This window comes from Marmota flaviventris, chromosome 11 (assembly GCF_047511675.1).
Source record: "Marmota flaviventris isolate mMarFla1 chromosome 11, mMarFla1.hap1, whole genome shotgun sequence".
In the NCBI taxonomy this organism is placed as follows: domain Eukaryota; kingdom Metazoa; phylum Chordata; class Mammalia; order Rodentia; family Sciuridae; genus Marmota; species Marmota flaviventris.
The window spans coordinates 43793640-43815550 of record NC_092508.1 but is presented as its reverse complement, the minus strand read 5'-3'; the positions used below and the strand labels follow the sequence as shown (position 1 = coordinate 43815550).

At 36.4% G+C, this 21911-nt stretch overlaps 1 protein-coding gene across 6 annotated transcripts in view; it reads right to left on the bottom strand.

The window, feature by feature from the left end:
- The window catches only part of Nemp2 (nuclear envelope integral membrane protein 2), a 138953-nt gene that overhangs the window by 112493 nt on the left and 4549 nt on the right, over positions 1 to 21911 (bottom strand). The window lies entirely within an intron of this gene.

The window sequence follows — 21911 nt, the reverse complement described above, 5'->3', positions numbered from 1 at the left end:
GTGCTCCCTCTTTTGCCTTCCTGTCTTGCCTAATTACCTTTTACTCTTGCTAGTGCTCTTGCCATTATGATACCCTCTTCCAAGATGATGTAGCTAGAGGCCCTCACCAGAATTGGTGCTGTGCTCTTTGGATTTTCAGCCTCTAAAACTGTGAGTTAAATAAACTTCTTTTCTTTTTAAATACCCAGCCTATAGTATTTTGTTACGGTAACAGAAAACAGACTAATATAGATGGTTAAAAGGTACTTGGCATCAGGAACATAAACTGACCTTGGTTTTAAATGTTCAAGAAATGACAAAATGAAATGAAAAAAAAATAAGTGTAATATTCATGTTTAATTACCGTGCAGTATAATAATTCAGTATGTAATAAAATGTGTTAAAACTTAAATGGTTAAAACCATTTAAATTCTCTCTTGAGTTGATTGGAACAATATACTCTTACATAATAAATAATGAGCTGAATAAATTGTGGCTCACATAACATGGAGCTCTTAACACAACCCCACAATATCAGCGGAAATGATCACTGCAGTGTATCCTCTTCAATAGAAGGAAACTATTTTTGGATACCTCTTGCTTCCCCTTAGAGCTCACAGATACAGAATCCATGTGCTGAGTTCTTGACCCTAAACCCTAAGACTAGTTTTTGATAAAAATTTCTTGTTAGTCAGGTGTGGTGGTCCATACTTATAATCTCAGCTATTTAGAAGGCTGAATGAAGAGGACCTCAAGTTTGAGGCCAACCTGAGAAATTTAGCTAGACCCTCTTGCCAAATAAAAAAATAAAAAGAGCTGGAGGTGTTGATTAGTGGTAGAGTGTTTGCCTAGCATGAGGAGGAGTTGGGTTTAATCCCCAGTACCTCAAAAGAAAAAGCAAAATCTTACTGATAATCTTAATGGTATACTATATTTTGTTATATGTATTCCTAAAATATTGAATTTTTAATTTTCCTAACATGTTGAAATTATTGCACTTATGGACACTTCTATTCCTACCTTAGGTAACCCACTACTCCTCAGTTTTAATTAAAGTCCATTATCTAAGGGTCTTCCCAAGGCCTTTATGTCAGTCATCTGAAGTCAGGCTCTATTTGGAGCCTGAGTAATCTTCTCCCCCCCCCCCCCCCCCGAGAAAAATTCCTGAGAAAGTATCTTCTGTTTGGAAATGGTTCAGGACAATCCAGATGGAAGAACAAAAGATGAATTTTATATTCTTCATTTCCCTCTCTAGTCCATGGTTTTAAGGACATTAGAATTTCCTTCAACCTCCATGCTACCATATCCCACTCCCTTCCCTGACTCAAATTAAATCAGATTTTCTATCAGAGAGATTGGGAAGATTCATTGAACTAAAAAAGCAGTTCACCTGCACAGACTTTCCATTTGACCCCTATTTTATTTCTGGGTGTCATTTTAATTTCTCATGTGGACCCTATTTATACACTCTACATCCTCACATGTTTCTCTGGGGAAATTTACTCAGAATAAACCCACAAACGCAAATTTCCTCAAAAATAACTTAATAAGAAACAAGTCTTGACATTTCCTTTGGGTTACAGCCTCATTTTTCTCAGGGCACCCATGTGAGAACTGAAATGACTTTTTGGTTGCAGTAAAGTCTTCTTTATTCTCCTCTCCTTGATCATTGCTATTAAGTATTTAGCCTACGTTTTTATGGTTCAATCTTGGAAATGGCTTTTAGAGTTTCGTGATTATTTCCTTAATTGTTTCCATTTTTCATCTTTTACATGACATTAGCTACTGCCCATTCTTTAAACTGCCCAAAAATTAGGACGTGAATTGTATTACCAAATAGTAAAATGGAAAATTCCTCTCCTAGGATTCTTAGCGAGTCACAGGAGAAACCCTGAGGATATGCTGTCTCACCACAGAGCCAGCTCAGAAGCCCAAGACCTGAGCAAGTTCTCTACTTTGTTTACAACTTATCAGTGTGATATCTCATCAAGGCTTAGTAAAAATCATCCTGCCTTTTGATTATTTTGCTTCATTGTTTAGCACAGGACAAGTTACACATCAAGTATCCTCTCCCTTTGCTTTCAGTTCTTCCTTTATGCCAAGTGTTCCAAGCAGCTCCTCAGCTCTTATCCTCTGTTTCTAGTGGTTCCTGGACTCTCCAGGCCAGGATGGACAGTATATCTCTGTGAGGGAGATATTGATATCAATCAGTGATCAATGGTACTTGATGAAAATCACTCAAAGACCTGACAAAGTATAGCATTGTTTGTCAGTGTATCCCAATTCTTCCTGTTTTCCTATCCCTTCTCTCCTCCCTTCTACCAGTCATTAGTAGTTAGGAATAGATTATATCATTTTGGGGCAAAGGAGATAATTCCTAATTATCTAACTTTTCCTTACTGTGTTATTGGGTTACAGTTTCACCAGAAATGGAGGAAAATCCTTTGTTCTTCTAAAGTTCCTTTTTTCCCTGAAAATTCTTGCCTGAAATATTAGAGTTGGGGGAATGAAAGTAAACCAAGAATAATTTTTTTCTATAATAAGTAGTAAATCTAGTTTTCAAGTCAAAGAGGGGAACTATTAAGACTCACAGCAACCCATTTATTACTTGGCTTTAAAAATCACATGAGATGTTTTTTTAAAAGATTTTTTAAAACATTATAGTTTGCTTTTCATATTGTGATTGCCATACACAAATAATGCAAGACTGAGTCAAACCTGGGGTGTGTGCAGGGTCAGTTCCAGAAAACAGGGGACATGTAGTGTTTTTATTCTGCCATCTAAGGGAGAGATTCATGGGGAAGCCAAGGGCAGTAATTATTGATCCTTAGCCTTTACATAAAGCTAAAAGCAAAGAAGTGCTAGAAGTTGAGAGTGGGAGATGAATATAGTCCACTGGGGAAAATGGCAAGCTACCAGGCAACAACAAGTCAGAAAACAGTCACCAACGCCATTCAGTTAACTCTACCATGCTGTGTTTTCCTTGGCTGGGACTTTTTTTTTTTTTTTTTTAACCTGGTTGGCCAGTCTTCATTGGCTTTTGGGTCTCAGCTTCTTAAAGGTACCACTTAGCATCTGGCAGTATATTAGTGTATTTAATCATCATCAAATCAGTAATTCTTTTTCAAGAATGCCGACCAAATCCTAATATGCCAATTCTTCTGGGAACTAAATTCTTGGTTGAATTTGATAAATGTCTTTTCCTTTTAGAAGTTTGTTGAGGTACTTTTTCTGGAGTTGACAACTTTCCTGACTTCCTGCAGCTTATTTTACATAACACCCATGGCATATGTATGATAGAAATTCATGCACAAATGTACTGCATCCTACAAGCATAAGGATAGAATGGTAAGAAGCTATTATATTTACCCACCACAATTGACTGTTTGCTTTCATATGGGTAGCAATTAGGGAAAATACTTGGGAGAGAGGAAAAGAGAGAAAAAAGAGTTTCTTCTGTAACATCCAGTCTTTTCTGGGCGTGGGGGGAAAGAACACACACACCTGTGTTTAGTGGGCAGTGTTTCCAACCTTATTATAAATAATGGAAAGGACATGAAGTCCTAAAAGAACTTTCACAAATCATTCATTTTGACACTACAGCTCTGTCCACCAAAGCTATTTCAAGAGAAATACTCAGGGGAATTTCCTGAACTGATAAAGTTCATCTACAAAAACCTCAAACTAATATCATACACAATGGTGAAAGACTGGATTTTCCTCCTTATCAAGAAAAAAAAAAAAAAACCAGAGAGGTCACTTCTTGCCTCTTCTAGTTAATACTGTACTGGAGATCTGGATACTCAGGCAATAGAAAAAATAAAAGCATCCACACTAATGAGAAAAAAAAATAAAACTATCTTTATTTGTAGCTTAATTGTCTTTTATGTAGAGAAAACACTAAATAATCTATTTAAAAAACTACTGGGAACAACTAAATTTAGAAAGTTTGTAGGACACAAGATCAATATACAAATATCAATATATTTTTATACTTTAGCAATGAACAATGTGAAAATGAAAGGTAAAAACTTTCATTTAAAATAGCATCAAAAAGGAGTTTGGGGATTTAGCTCACTGGCAGAGTACTTGCCTAGCATGTGGAAGGCCCTGAGTTCGGTCCTCAGCCCTGGGAGAAAAATAATAGCATCAAAAAGAATAAAATAGTAATAAATTTAACAAAATAAATGCTTCCATTCATGTTGGAGTCTGTAAACAAGTCAAAATAACACCTGGCATTTTGCCAGGGGAATGTTAGAGTTCGTAAACAAGTCTGGATGGTGCCTGGCAAAATGCCAGAGGGAGTGGTTTGAGAAGTAACAAAAGCAAGCCATTAAGTGTGGAGATTCCTGATTGGTTGACTGATGTATCTAGTTTATGCTAATTAGATAAGCTGTGTGGAATGTATAAATACTGCTCCTGTCCTGGAATAAACGGCTTCCACTCCTGCTGTATCAACATACACAAGTTATTCGTCACCCCCCGTTAGTTTGCTGCAGCCGGACTGTGGCACATTCATACACTGAGACTACAAAACACCATTGAAAAAGATAAAGATCAAAATAAATGAAAACAGGGATACAAGTTTAGCTCAACATACGAAAATCAGTAAATATAATTCATCGCATCAATAGACTTAAAAGAATCATATGATTATATCAATTGATGCAGAGAAAGCATTTGACAAAATATAGCACCCTTTCATGTTCAAACTACTAGAAAAACTAGGTACAGTAGGAACATACCTCAACATTGTAAAAGCTATCTATGCTAAACCCAAGGCCAACATCATTCTACATGGAGAAAAATTGGAAGCATTCCCTCTAAAAACTGGAACAAGACAGGGATGCCTTCTTTCACCACTTCTTCTATTCAACATACCCCTTGAAACTCTAGCCAGAGTAATTAGACAAAAGAAATTAAAGGGATACAAATAGGAAAAGAACAATTCAAACTATCATTATTTGCTGATGATATGATTCTATACTTAGAGGATCCAAAAAGTTCCCCCAGAAAACTTCCAGAATTAAAAAATGAATTCAGCAAAGTAGCAGGATATAAAATCAATACTCATAAATCAAATGAATTTCTATACATCAGTGATAAATCCTCTGAAAGAGAAATTAGGAAAAGTACCTCATTCACAATAGCCTCAAACAAACAAACAAATGGAATCAATTTAACAAAAGAAGTGAAAGACCTCTATGATGAAAACTACAGAACACTAAAGAAAGAAATTGAACAAGCAATCCCTCTCCTCTGTCTATTCCCAAAGGACTTAAAAAGAGCATACTACAGGGACACAGCCATATCAATGTTTATAGCAGCATAATTCACAATAGCTAAACTGTGGAACCAACCTAGATGCCCTTCAATAGATGAATGGATAAAAAAATGTGGCATATATACACAATGGAATATTACTGAACAATAAAAGAGAATAAAATCATGGCATTTTCAGGTAAATGGATGGAGTTAGAGAAGATAATGCTAAGTGAAGATAGCCAATCCCAAAAAACCAAATGTTGAATGTTTTCTTTGACATAAGGAAGCTGATTCATAGTGGGATAGGGAGGGGGAGCATGGGAGGAATAGATGAACTCTAGATAGGGCAGAGGGGTTGGAGGGGAAGGGAGGGGGCATGAGGTAATTAATGATGGTTGAATGTGATGATCATTATTATCCAAAGTACATGTATGAGGACACAAATTGGCATGAATGTACTATGTATACAACCAGAGATATGAAAAATTGAGCTCTATATATGTAATAAGAATTGTAATACATTCCGCTATTATATATAAATAAAAAATAAATTTAAAAAAAAGGAAAGAAATTGAAGAAGACCTTAGAAGATGGAAATATCTCCCATGTTCTTGGATAGGTGCCGCAGTCTGGCTGGGCACAAATCACGAGCCACTGAAGCAGGAACAAACTTTATTTTTAAACTGCAGGAAAACACTTCACACAGCTCCTGGGGAATCCTCCCGAACGCGCCACGAGGCTTGTCCAGGAACCCCCAGCCGGAACTATCTCTCCCGGAAATCCCTCCTCCTGCACTTCCCCAACCAATGGGAACTCTCGGGGAATCCCCGGAAATCCCCACGAGAACTCCAAAATAGTGCGAGAACTCAAAAGTTGCGGCAGAGGCGGACAGGCAGAGGCGCCTGTCAATCAATACTGTTGGCAAAATGCCAGGGGCCATACAGACTCAGCCGTGGCTCTCAGCAGATAGGCAAAATTAATACTCCCCAAATGGCCATACTACCCAAAGTGCTATACAGATTCAATGTGATTCCAATTAAAATCCCAAAGTCATTCCTTATAGAAACAGAAAAAGCTATCATAAATTTATTTAGAAGAATAAGAGACCCAGAATAGTCAAAGCAATCCTTAATAAGAAGAGAGAAGCAGGAGGCATCACAATACCAGGCCTTAAACTATACTATAAAACTACAGTAACAAAAACAGCATGGTATTAGCACCAAAATAGACATTAGACCAATGGTATAGGATAGAAGACCCAGAGAAAAACCCACATAAATACAGTTATCTCATACTGGACAAAAGAGCCAAAAACATACATTGGAGAAAAGATAGTCTATTCAACAAATGGTACTGGGAAAACTGGAAAGCCATATGCAGCAAAATCAAACCAAATCCCTATCTCTCACCATGCACAAAACTCAACTCAAAGTGGATCAAGGACCTCGGAATTAGACCAGAGACCCTGCGTCTAATGGAGGAAAAGGTAGGCCCAAATGTATCACATCAGATTAGGTCCCAACTTCCTTAACAAGATTCCTAAATCACAAAAAATAAAATCAAGAATAAATTAGATGAATTCAAACTAAAAAGCTACTTCTCAGCAAAAGAAACAATGATGTGAAGAGAGAATCTACATTTTGGGAGCAAATTTTTGCCATGTGCATGTCAGATAGAATCTCCAGGATATTTAAAGAACTCAAAAACTTAACACCATAAAAACAAACAACCCAATCAATAAATGGGCTAAGGAGCTGAACAGACACTTCGCAGAAGATATATAATCGATCAACAAATATATGAAAAAATGTTCAACACCTCTAGTAATTAGATAAATGCAAATATCACACCAGTTAGAATGGCAATTATCAAGAATACAAACAACAATAAGTGTTGGCGAGGATATGGGGGAAAAGGCACACTTATACCTTGCTGGTGGGACTACAAATTGGTTCAACCACTCTGGAAAGCAGTATAAAGATTCCTCAGAAAACTTGAAATGGAACCACCACTTGATCCAGCTACTTCACTCTTCAGTCTATATTCAAAGGACTTAAAACAGCATACTATAGTAACACAGCCACATCAGTGTAATAGCTCAATTCATAATAGCTAAATTGTGGAAGCAATCTAGATGCCCTTTGAAAGATTAATGAATAAAGAAACTGTGGTAAATATACACAATGGAATATTACTCAGCATTAAAAGAAAATAAAATTATGACATTTGCAGGTAAGTGGATGAAGTTGGAGAATATTATGCTAAGTGAAGTAAGCCAATTCCCCAAAACTAAAGGCCGAATGTTCTGATAAGTGGATGCTGATCCATGATGGTAGGCGGGCCATGGGAAAAATGGAGGAACTTTGATTGGGTAAAGCGGGGACAGAGAGGCAGGGAGAGGAGGGTTTATGGGGGCAGGAAAGACAGTGGAATGAAATGGACATTATTACCCTAGGTACTTGTATGATTGCATATATGGTGCAATGCTACATCGTGTACAACCAGAGAAATGAAAAGTTGTGCTGCAATTGTGTACAATGAATCAAAATACATTCTGCTGTCATATATATCTAATTAAAATAATTAACATAAAAATAAAAATAAATGAAGCGACACCCCATGTTTGTGGACTGGGAGATTTAAAATTGTTAAGATAGGAGTACTCTCCAGATTGATCTATAGATGCAAATGCAATGCAATGGAATTCCAGCTTGATTTTTTATTAAAGTCACACTCCCCCCCCCCATTTTTAACATTTTATGATTTTTTTAAGAGAGAGAGAGAGAATTTTTTAATATTTATTTTTTAGTTTTCGGTGGACACAACATCTTTATTTTATTTTTATGTGGTGCTGAGGATGGAACCCAGCGCCCTGCACATGCTAGGCGAGCCCCTCCAGCTTGATTTTTAAATAGGAATTTCAAAACTTTCTGCAAAGCTGCAATAATCGAGACAATCTGGTAGTGGCATATGTAACAACATTTAGATCAATGGAATAGAATTGAGAATCCAGATACAAACCCCCATATTTGTGGCCAACTGATTTTCTGCAAGGGGGCCAGTCAAGACAGTTCAAGGAGAAAGAGTGGTCTTAGCAAAGAGTGCTGAGACAACTAGATATTTGCATGTAAAAGCAAGAAGCTTGATCCTGTTTATGTATCTTATACAGTAATTACACAAATCAAAGATCTAAATATAAGAGCTAAAATTATAAACCTCTTGGAAGAAAACGTTAGAGCAAATTTTTGTGGCCTTGGATTGGGTAATCATATAACACCAAAATGCAGGCAACAACAAAAATTGGACGCCATCAACATTAAAACATTTTTGTGCTTCATTTCAAGAAAGTGAAAAGACAGGGCAAGGGTGAAGCTTAGAGACATAGGGCTTGCCTTGTACGCACAGGACCCTGGGTTCAATCCTCAGCACTGAAACAAAAAAGAAAATATTAAGAAAGTGAAAAAGACGAACTATAGAATGGATAAAATATTTGTAAATCAAGCATCCCTAAAAAGGAACTGCATGAGAATATGTAAAGAATTCATAATAATTCAAATATGTGAAAGAGAAATGACTCAGATAAAAAAATGGGCAAAAAACTTGAACAGACATTTCTTGCAAAATGATACAAATGGATAATAATCACATGAAAAGATCTTCAGCATCATTAGTCATTAGAAAAATGCAAACCAAAACTGTTGAAATACTATGTCACATCCACTAGAATGGCTATCATCAAAAAGATGGATGATAACAAATGTTGACAAAGATGTGGAGAAATACAAACCCTCATTCCTTGTTGGTAAGAATGTACCAACTTGAGAAACAGTATGGCAGTTCCATGAAAAGCTAAGAATTGAGTTATCATATAGTCTAGTAGTAGTAATTCTAGTTAAACACCCAGAAGAACTGAAAACATGGTTACACACAACACTTGTTCACCAATGTTCACAGCAATATAATTCATGGTAATTAAAATGTGGAAACAATCCAAATGCTCACCAATTGATGAATAAACAAACACAATGTGATATATCTATACAATAAGATATAATTCACTCATAAATGTTCTGAAATTAATGCTGATAGTTGTACAACTTTGTGAGGAAGCTAAAATCATTAAGTTGCACACTTTGAAAGGGTGAACTTCTTTGTGAATTATATCTCAATAAGTCATTATTTTAAAAAGTAAAAAAGAAGGAAGAAAAGAAAAAGTAACAGAGCCAACAGAAACTTATCTAGGATGGTTTAGCACACAATTGCCATAACTGGTTGTTTTAATGCTATCAGGTATGCATAAATATGCAAATATTTATTTCTCATAGTTCCAGAACTATGAGAACTTTGAATATTTTTGTGCCTTGATCTTGGACTTCGACTGAGAAGTCTTCTTTCTCTCTGTGTCCTTACACAGTGGAAATGGGTAAGAGAGCTCCTGGGGCCTCCTTTATAAGGGACTAATCCCATTCATAAAGGCTTTGCCCTCATGAGTTAATCATCTCCCAAAGACTTCACCACATTGGGGGTTTAGGATTTAACATATGCATCTAGGGGTGGGCACATGCAACCCATGGTAATGACATATCAAACTAATGATGGGTTCCCTTTAGTGCCAGGTTAACATCTTGGAAATATTCATTTAAAGTTAAAATGAATAATAAATGGAATAAAACACATATAAAATTAAATGAACCCTGAGGAATGCCCTTTTATATTGCCATATTAATAGTGTCAAAAAAAAAAAGAAAAAAAGAAAGAAAAGCTGTACCCGTAGGTGTATAATGATTTTGGGTAGTTAGGCAGCAACCCTCCTTTTGAATTGCTCACAATGCTTTACAGCATTTACTTCAGCGATTGTCACAACATCCTTGTGGGTGGCAGGCACTGTGCTAACAGTGAAGTACAACTGCAGGTCAGACAACTAAGGGACACACAGTTATCACATGAGCCATGGAGAGCCCAGGTAGGCGTGAAACCCAGATGGTCCATCTAATAATGCCTCATCCACATCTGACCAAAGTGGCTTCTTCTTGTACTGATAAACTCCCTAACAAATAATAGTTTTGAGTTTCCATTATTCTGGATTTTCCCAAGTGTGTCTGCCATATCTTAAACAGATGGTCAGTATCACACAATACGACTGTTTTTGATGGTAATAGGAATCACATGGCTTAACACTTCCTGAGAAAAACTGGATTAGATATTGAAAACTGAACCCCAGCTTTTGAAAAAGTTTTGATTTCCTGTTTCATTTCCAGAAAAGCACAGAAATACTGAAAGCCTATAAAAAGAATTTTGAAATAAATTAGTGTCTACATTTATTATGTCATACAGTTTGAGAATTTTAAAAGAAAGTATAAGACAAAAAAAAATACTATACTATTTCCTTCAGAGATCAAAAATCAGCCAAGAGCACAGACAGCTTCGTCTATACAATATGTGGGGCCTCAGTTCCTTCAATGTAAAATGAATGTTTGGACTAACCAATCTTGTAGACCCAATATATTATCTGCTTAATCTGGTGATTATGATATTTTCCCTGCTCCAGTTGGACAAGGACAAGCATTGCAGGGACAGTACTCATTTGTTTCATTTTAACCAGTATATTCCCCCTACTTAGCACAGTGCCTGGCACATAGCATGTGCTCAGAAATATTTTTTTGAATAAATGAATGTCATAATATTTTGTTTTATAAGATTTTTTTCTTTGGCACACTCACAGCTCAAGTTAAATTTATCATAACAACCCCTCTCAGAAACATATTTGTTGGATTGGTAATGTGTATTTTTCCAGATTTTTAAATTCCTAATTTATTGACGGACCCTTCACAGAAAGATATTATGCTGTAAAGATTTCCAAACATCTCTGGTGAGGTAATTCTACACATGTTCACAGGTTTCTTAGCTAAATTTTAAATGTCTATTTATATCTGCTATACTTTTAGCATTTAACAAATAATAATAATATTACATCAACTCTTACTTCGTTGTTTATCCTCTCAAAGTTTCTTTTTCTTTCTTTCTTTTTTTTTTTTTTTTTTTTTGACATCTTTCTTGATGCTATTACGCTCCTCTCCAGTAGTTACCAGTGCATTTTTTTTTTTTTTCTAGCACCAAGATTCCTCCGGAAGACAGAGGAGATGACCTATTTGTCCTTGATTTTTGCTTCCAAGATGCACCACCAAATAGGAACTTCTTAGAGAATGCATACGCTTTAGGGGCATCTGTCTCTGCCTTTAACTTTACAAAAATAAAATATAATAAAGTTATGTGTTTCCTTCACACATTTAAAAGCCAGAAATAGATTTAGACGTACATGTTTCAATTTGTGTGCCAAGCTAATAAGCAGAGCGCAACAGACTGCGGGAGCAGGGCCGTGCCGCCCCCGCCCGCGCCGCGCTCTTCCTCCGCCGCCTTCCAGAGCCTCCCGGCAGCCAGCAGCCCTCAAGAGCCCCACCAGCTGCTCTCCTGGCAGCTGCGCAGTTGCCTCTGGGTCCATGGTGCCGCCTCGTGTTCCTGATGATAGAACCGCAATGTTTTAGAGCTGAGTGATTCTGGATTGCCTCCTTGTATTCCGAATTTCTGCAGATTGTTTACCAGTTTTTAGACTCTTAATGCTTTACCATCCAGAACGGCTTGGAGAGGACATTGGGACCAGCTATCAGTCTGATCTGCTGGGGCATCTGTTCAGAGTCCTCCTCTAGAAGCAGAGGTCAATGAGAAGGATTCCAGGTGCCCAGAGATAAGATAAGCCTGAGGGAGGACACCCGATATGGCTTAGTCTTCCTTCAAGGAAAAAAATCTCCGAAACTTGTGAGAATGTAGAGCCCAACAGTATAAGGGCTTTAAATTAGCAGTGCATGCGACATACGTTTTCCCTTAGAAAAGATACAGTCCGTTCTGGAAGGCCTGCTATTCTACTTCAGTCTGTTACACTATTGAGTGAAGAGTATCCCTTGGCCTAAACTGTGCCATCTGAATCTCTACGGGAAGATGGTAAATAGGAAATGCTTATTTCAGTCTGTCCTGGTGATACATACTCCAAGCTGCGGATTGACAGTGTTTGGGGTTGTGTGCCCTGGGGCAATGAAAACACCTCTGCAGATCTTGCAGGCAGTGAAAAAGGGAAAGAAAAATAAATCTACTGAGAAACTATAGGAAGCAGAAAGAGCAAGGTTCCTGGCTTCCTGACTTGTGCTTCTAGCTTCCGGGATTGGGCAGCTTCCTACCCTAATCCTAAATTCCCTTCTCTTATGTGCAAGGAAAGTTCTTTCCTAAGACAGTGACTCCACAAGGTTTCTGACCACACGACACAGTCATAATCCTTTCATCGAGTGTATATATCCAAGAATCTGAACTATAATTAAGAACCAGAAGTAATCAGATAATAATATCCAAATAATGGAAGCTGTTTTTAGTCCAGAATGGTACACACATGGTTGTTGGTTGTACTTTTGACCCTGCTATCTCCTCAAAAAACAATTCACCAAATACCTATAGGGTAGCTGCTATATCCTTTGTTAAATGTTAAAGTTGAAGGTCAAGTGAAGTCTTGAAAGCCATGAAGACAGCCCCTGCTTCCTAGAAACTTTCAACCTCTTGGGGAAGCTACCCTAAAATAATTCAACCATCTTATGTTACTCTCCATATAAACTCAGAGTTGACTAAGAAATGATAATATTATTTATTTAATGTTTCAGGAAGCCAAGCATGAGCATCAGCTACAAAAATTTCAAGAATTTTTAAGATATAATGGGCTTGCATTTCATTCTTTTGATGATGTTGGACCAGAGCTTCAGAGTTCTAGATGAGGAGGCAGCAGTGTCTTCTGATGCTTACATATTCAACCAGATGAGGTATATTAGAAACTAGCTGACCTATCAAACAACCTAACTTCTTTCTGCTAGTTGTGTGGAATAGGACTTACAGGATCACATTGACTTTGAAATAGTCATGTTGAATTTTTGATTGAGCTTTCTATGTTGACAATATAGCAAAGTCCTTTTTGATCCAAGAAACAATACTTAGACAATGTCAGAGACCAGTTATATTATCAAGTGGCTTTATGAGATTTGTGTGTTGAAATATCTATATTAATACTTTACTAATTTTGTATTGATTATATATTAAAGAACATAACCGATGTGTTTTAAAGTTAATTTGGCATTCAGAAAAGGGTTTATAAATATGCTGGGCACAGTGGCGCATCCCTGTAATCCCAACATCTCAGAAGGCTGAGTCAGGAGGGTCTTGAGTTCAAAGCCAGCCTCAGCAAAAGCAAGGTACTAAACAATGCAGTGAGACCATGTCCCTAAATAAAATACAAAATATTTTATTTTGGCTCAATGGTTGAGTGCCCCTGGGTTCAATCCCCAGTACCCCCCCCTAAAAAAAAGAATAGGGTTTATAAATAATCATATATATATATTACATATAAGATTCCAGGTACTACATTTATAATTTCAAACTTAAATTTAATTTGAAAATTTTCTGGTGACAAAACTTATAAAGAATAATATAAATACATATCCACCATTTATAGTAAGAAATAATATAATAAAAACCCCAAACAAAAAGAATAATACATTATTCATATAATTAAAGGTCTATGTACCCCATCCTGAAAGCATCCCTTTACATCTATGTCATAGTTAAGAAAATCTTGAACTCTTCTCAAGCATTTATTTAACCACATTACACATGTATTTGTGTTAGCTTTTTGTTGCTGTGACCAAAATGACTGACATAAACACCTTATAAGAGAAAAGATTTATTTTGGCTTAACAGTTTTAGTCCATGTTCTGCCAGCTCCATTGCTATGGGCCTGAGGCAAGACAGAAGTCAAGGTAGAAGACTGTGGCAGAAGAATTATGTTCACTTGAAGGCAGCTGGAAAGCAAAGAAGTGAGTCCTTGGGGACATACTCTTGACTCACTCCCTTCAACTAAGCCATACCCTGTATAGTTTCTACCATGTTCCAATAGTCCATTCAAATTATTAATTCAAAAAGTGAATTAAATCACTGGTGAAGGTACAGCCCTCATGATGCAATCATTTCCTAAAAGCCCCACCTCTGTACACTGTGGGTGACCAAGCCTCCAACACATGAGTCTCTGGGGAATACTACATATCCAAACTATAACTTATTTATAATGTATTTTTGCTGAGTTATTTAAGAATATTCAATTCTGCTATAGAAAATCAGAGAAATTAACACAGGGAGAAAAATGAAACTAAGAATCCAAGAAAGTGGCATACAAAGACAGGCAAAATTTGTAAAATATGTTAAATGAGAACAAGTTAGTAACCTGTGGGACATATTAGACATATATAGAGTAGAGCATTTGTATAAGGAACATAAGAAGAAAGAAATGGAAAGCACAAGGAACATCTAATAGTCATGATACACTAAATATACACAAGGCCTGAATCATCAAATTTTCATGACACACTGAAGATACTTAAGGCAAAGGAAATATTCGCTATTTTCAAGGTCTTAATTTGGGCAGCCATGGGTTCCTCACATGAGGAATGAATCTTCTGCACAGGAATGTAAATAAAACCCATGGTTGCTCATGAGGCTAATTGTTAAGCTCCAGCTATCAGTCAGGTGCACTTGCTCCGAGGACAATAGAGCAAGCGTGTGTTTTGACACAAGCACGTGTTTTGACACAAGCACCTTCTGCCTGTTAGGTTACTTTGCTTAAATCTCAATTCTGGTCCTTGTGAGCATACCCTCAATAAAGTAGGCTGATGTGGGAGGGAGGGAAAGAGGGATGGATGGGGGGATGTGACCATGGATTCACGTAGAGTCATTTTTCTATCCCGCCAATACCAGATCTTCAATGAGTTAACCTATCCCATAGTCTCTGATTGATTTAACTAGCCATGTGATTTATCTTGTTTTGGTCCATGAGCCTTTCTGTTCTATGATCTCTTGAATAACTTGTCTGTTAGTATGCTACAGGCTACCATTGCAGCAAAGTAGTTTCCCATACAATTAGAGTATTTACAAGTTTTAAGCTGATGTAAATATATTCTACACATTCATCAGCAAGTTGATTTTTTAAATTAAGGTAATATTTGTGATATTTTCTCATGTAGATACATAGATCTACTTCATTCATTTTCATGGCTGTATTCATTTATATTTCACAATTTATTCATGAATTCTGTTGCTTTAATAGAGGTTGCTCCCGATATTTTACCAAAGTAATCAACGTTGCTGTGAATATTTTTGTATATATCTCCTTGGGCACAGGCAAGAAAACTTCCTAGAAAATATATCTAGGATTACAGTCTGAGTCAAAGAATATGTATACCTTTAACTTGACTATTGCCAAATTGCACTCCAAAGTGTTTTCACCAATTTATACTTTTACCAGGAGTATGAGTTCCAGTGTTCTTAATCTTAGCCAACACTTTGATGTCAGTCTTTAAAATTTTTGCTGATGTGATAAATAGAAGCACTTTGCTCACAGAGAAGTAATAATTGTGGCAACTGAAAAAAAATCTTATGGCATATCTTTAGTACTTTGATTATGAGGAAAAAAATGTGCAAATTTATGTCATATTTTTGGACTTTTTCATCTTCTATTTAAGTCCAAATAAGGTTTCCCCTTTCTACTTCCAACACTGTCATCACTAGAGGAAAAACAACTCTGCACACAATTTGTCGTACTTTTTCATAGGGATTAGGGTTTGGAAGAGTACCATGTTGGATGCTTTATGTCACAAAAATATCCTGTGATTATACAGAGGCACCAGAAAAATAATTTAGCTCCATCTATGCAAATCAATCATCACTAAGAACATGTCATAATGATAGTGGATCAGTAGCAGAACTACTATTACTCACAGGCTGAAAATGCACTCATTTAAAAAATTCTAGAAAGTTGTTCCCTGCCCCAGAATATTTAGAGACTTATTCCATGCTTAAATTTGACCATTAGAAGTTAATGTGCTAGGGTAAAAAACTGTTCATATTTAAGAAAACTCCAAGAGAAAACACATTTCTAAAAATACATTTAGTACTGAAAAGTCAGTAGTACATTATTCACCTCATCTTTTTCAAAAGTACAAAAAAGAATGGGACACAGACCTGCTAGTACTAATAGGCTGTAAGATGAAGGCCATCCTCAACTTCATCCTTTCCCTTTACTCTGCCACATTTAGACAGGCAAATCTCTGTTTATAACATCTTGTTTACATCTTTTGGAGCACTAAAAACCCTAACAGTATCCTCAAGGTGTGGCCTAGGGAGTCTGCTGGCTTCAGATCCCTTAAGGTAATTGTTTTAAAAAATGAAGATTCCTGAGTTCCACTGAAGGCTTTCTCAATCAGTAGTCTGAAAGTGAAGCCCTAAAATCTTCATTTTCACCAGATAACCCAGCTTGATGTTTCCTTTGTTTTTTCTAACAATTGAGAAGTACAGCACACAACAAGTATAGAAAACATAAATGTGCAATTCAGTGCATTATTACAAAGTGAACATCCACATAACTATGGCCCAGAATAAGAAGGAAAGCCTTGCTAGCATGTCAGAAAATTCCCTTCCATTCACCTCCCTCTTCCTTAACAGTACTCTCCTGTCTGATGCTCCCAGCATGCTGCTTCCCCCCCCCCCCCACGAAGATGAGAACTACAGGGGCTGGGTTTGTGGCTCAGTGGTAGAGTGCTTGCCTCACACATGTTAGGCACTGGGTTTGATTCTCAGCACCACATATAAATAAATGAATAAAATAAAGGTCCATTGACAACTAAAAAAAAAATGGGGAAAAAACAAAAAGATGAGAATTACAGCAACAACATAAAAAGTCCACACTCTTAGTGTGTCAGATGAGGTCCCTGAATACTTTGGTCTTTGCAACCTCATCTTCTGCCCTCATCACATCTCATTCTCAAGTCATTTTGAACCAGTCAAGTTTCACTTTGTAATTATCTCCTTAATTCACTGCTATGCTGTTTCACTGCCTTTGTGCTTCTGTACTTGCTAAGCAGTGCCTGCACTTCCTGAGTCTTTCTATTAAATCCATCCTTCAAGAGCTGTTCAATTATGGCTCTCTTGTAAGACCTTATGATATTCACCCTTCTGCCCCACCCAACAAAGAACCGTTACTTTTTTTTTTTTTTTAATGAGTATCATTAATGTGTACAACTGCTCATTTATGTGCTTATTTCCCTTTCCAGACCAGGAATTAAGGCAGATAATTTTTTTTCTTTTGTAATTCTCTTGTGCATGTATACAGGCTTAGTGTGTCTCCCTCAAACTAATGCTTAATTGTCGAACTAGTGAAATCTCCAGGTAGAAATGTCTTTGGAAAAGAATCACACTGCAATCCTAACACCTCTAGGTATATTTGGATCAGATCATGTTCTTCCTTGTCAGGAAACAAACTCAAGACATCAGGAGCACACTAGGTGCCTGTAAAAAGAGGTAAAAGCAAGTGAAGGAAGAGGGATGGAACACTGTAGAAGGGGGGGGAAAGAGCTAGCAATGTTGCCCAGAGCTCTGCCAGAGCCCTGCAGGAGGAAGCATGTAGGAGTGCTCCAGGCAGCACCACAGAGCCCTCCCCCTCCGTGCCCAGAGGACTCCCAGTTGTCAGATCACTGTGCTGTATAGACAGCATGGACTATTCTAGTTTTTTCATCTTTTCTTGCCTGTAATTGTGTTCATTGCCTGCATCTGCTTCTCTGAGTGTCCATTCTTGCCTGAGAAATGCCACCTTATAAGTCAGTAACCTGCCTATTTCTTTGACCCTAGCATCAAAACTCCTACCCATCCATAGTATGTGTGAGTAGGAGTGGAGGGCGACAATGAGCCACACAGAGGGGCCTTGTGTAACTGCCTGGGTACTCAGAGGATCTGATCATAAGCATCTGGGCAGCTAGCCACGGGAAACTTTGCAGCAGTGTCGACAGTCCTTGACGCAAATGAACTCACTGTTGGGCAGACTGAGAGGTTGGAAGGACAGAAATAGGAGGAAAATCTTGAAATTCATTAAAGACCCAAAAGATACTATAAAAACTACAATATATAAACAAGTAGTCAATAAATTCAAACCCTTTCTATTGTGAAAGTCTGAAAGAGTCATCACTGGGGTTTGATTCCTGGGATAGGGGGAGGTGGCTTTGGGTCTGGAGATGACCAAGGTTGGGCTGGAGCCAGCACTCTTGGGTGGGAGATGTTTGTATTTGTGAAATGAATGCTAAGCCTACAAGCTGCAGTTTTGGAGGAAATGGGCTCCTCTGTTTTCCCCTAAAGAAACACAGTGGCTTACAGACAGGCTCCACTTTGGTGCAGCCAAACAGGGCAAGAAACAGAGGCATCAGGAGCTTGCCTAGAGGCCAATTCTGTCACTGGGTATAAACACCCAGTGAACATCATTTTATGAACTGTAACAGCCCTGGGAGTGCATAGGTTCCTGGAGTAGGAGGATACTCAAGAAGGAATACAAGCAGATACATGCTTGAATGATGAATCAGGAAAAAAAGACTATGGCATCAGATTAGAGCAGTTCAAGCATGATATACACACATATATGTATATGACACACGGTAGACTCTTTAAGACAAGTAGTTACATAGGTTGAATATATACTAAGTACTCAACACACACTTGTTGGATAAGCTCCTGATGTTTGTTTTCCTCTTCAATATTCAATATTGTGGATAAATACAGTATAATTTTTTAAAAAATATTTTTTAATTGTAGATGGACATAATACCTTTAATATATATATATATATAGCTAAGGATGGAATCCAGTGCCTCACATGTGCTAGGCAAGCACTATATCACTAAGCTACAACCCCAGCCTCAATTTTGTTTTCATTTTTAGTTCATTGTGAACTGCTTTTGAAGCAGGATCTTTGTTAAAGTAAACATTTAATGTTTCCCCATTTTGAAGGTAATGCATATTTATTGTTGAAATTTTGAAAAACTGAAAAAATATAAAGAAGAAAACAAAAATTATCTATAATGCTATCACTCAGAGAAAACAACTGCTAACATTTGGTTAATTTCCTTCCATGTTTATTTAGGTAAAGATATTATAGACTTATTTTGATCTATTCTAGTTTTACCTATAATATTATTTAATATCAATTTATATTAATTGAATATTTTCTACCAGATAGATGTGATATAACTGGTTTAACCAATTCATTATTTTGAATGTTTTCATGTTTAAAATTTATAAATAATGTGTGGTAGATATTCTCTTTAATGTTTATAAATTGTATAATATCCTAGAAGTGAATGTTTGGTCAAATCCTATTAACACTTTGAAATGCTTGTTTGCTTTGCCAAACTGTTGTTCTAAAGGTTGGTTACTTTTTATCAGCAGTTAAAAGCCCCTAACCTTACCAACACCAAGGTGATCTGTAATATTGTATTTCATGAATGTATTTCTAGTTGGGAAAAAAAACTCTCTTTTTGCCATTATGAGAGATTGTTGTTACAGTAGGAAATGAAGCAATATAGCAATAGATAGAAAATGAAGAAATCTGAGTCCTTAAAATTTTTTACTACTACATACCGTTGCCAATCCTGGGCAAGTGGGAGTCATGGTGTACAAATTGGATAAGCACAACAGTATAATTCAAACTGTAATCATATAACTTCACAATGGTATGTGAACAGAATCATGTTTGATACTCCTTTATTTCAGTAGTTTAAGATCTCTTATTGTAGAATATGTGCATTGTCCTTTAAAAGTGCTCCTAGTCACTATTGTGTAATTTGTTGTGACAATTAAATATTTGGTTGTACTTATTGCCTAATATTATACTTTTATGCTCTTCATATTATCAGTGTTTAGTATAAATTCCTAAGTTAGATGACTTCTAAGATCCTATGTAGTTTCCCCAAAGTCTATTTATAATAGACTATTTCCTCCATCATTTTATAAGTATCTGTGGTTCTCCTGGGAATCTACCATTTCATTTGTTGCTTTTTCTTCTTCTAATAAGGACTATATTATCAGTTCAAAATTATCAATTTACATATTGATTACTGGAAACTAACCAAGTTGCACATTGAATTTCTGCAAAAACATACTTTGAAAATAAAAAGATTGAACTAGGTGGACTTTATGATTTTTTATATCCTAAAATTGTACAGCATCTGTAATAAAATGCAATGTATAACAATTTGCTTGACTTTTTTTAGAAGTGCAGCTATTTTAAAGACTTTGCTCTTGAAATAATTATTACATATTCCAATTAATTTATCTCTAAGAAATTTGTTTTTAATCTTCATACAGTTAAAAGATACAAAAATTTCTATACACTTAAAAATCTATTTTATCTACAATACAATTTCAAAGTTTAAACTTCATACTACAAAATGAGGGAAATTTTAATTATATTTCTGGTAATATGAATATTTAACATGACTCAGTTAATTGTAGGTCCACCACCACACAGAGTGGAAAATTTGTTAAGTACAGAATTGTTCTAAGGCAATAAAAAAAGAATGTGGTGATAGAATTATATTGTATCTTAGAGCTTGTAGGTCATAAGCCATGTTATTCTCTCCTCTAAGAAACTTTTAAATCAGTTATACTTTCTTTTGTTTTAAATCACCGAAGCATTTTAAAGCAAGAAATCTTTATGAAGTAAAAAATTAATGCTACTCAGTGAAACTTTCACTCAAATGTCAGAACCACTACTTTCTACATTTTTCTTATTAACTTTTTAGTTTCACTACATATAAATATTTTTTTAGAAAGAATTTATTTTTGCAAATGAACTAATCATATACATATATACATTTTTTTTTGTACTGGGATTGAACCCAGAGGCCCTTACCCACTGAGCCACATCCCCAACCCTTTTTAATATTTTATTTTGAGACAGGGTCTCACTAAGTTGCTGAGGCTGGCTTTGAACCCGTGATTCTCCTGCCTCAGCCTCCCAAGAGTGCTGGGATTATAGGCATGTGCCACAACACCTGATTCATTAATATATTTTTAATGATAATTCTTTAAAAATTCTGTTAAATATGTGTTCACTGAATTCAAGAGTATAAGACAGAACATAGTTCTTCCCAAAGGATTTACACTATATTTAGGAAGCTGAACACCAATGAAGCAACTAAAGATGCATAAATAACTATGAGCTTCCTTGTGGCACAAAAGTTAGTAGCAACAGGAATAAGGAAAACAACATCTTGAGGGACATGGTGGCCAGGTAAGGTGCGTCTGGACCTTCAAAGACAGGAGAAAAATGTGAGACAGTGTTTCTGAAACATCCAGCACTGACATTTTCGGACCCACTGGCATAATAGCTGACACACATGCTTTGGGACAGAGTGCTTGGTCTTATACCCTGGCTCTCCCCTGTGACTTTGACAGAATTTCAGTAGCCTGTATTTCAGTTTCCTGACAGCTATTAGAGATGATGATGGGGGTAATAGTATGTGTTTCAAGTACAATGTTTACATTATATAATGATCAAATCTAGCTAATTGACATATGTATTATCACACATAGTTATCATTTTTGTAGCAAGAACCCTAAATCTACTCTTGTTTTTCAAGAATACATTATAATGTTAATTATAGTCATCAAGTTGTGCAAACTTGATCTTAAAACTACAAAATAAGAGAATATCAGACTTATTCCTAACTGAAAGTTTATATCCTTTAACCAACATCATTTCACCC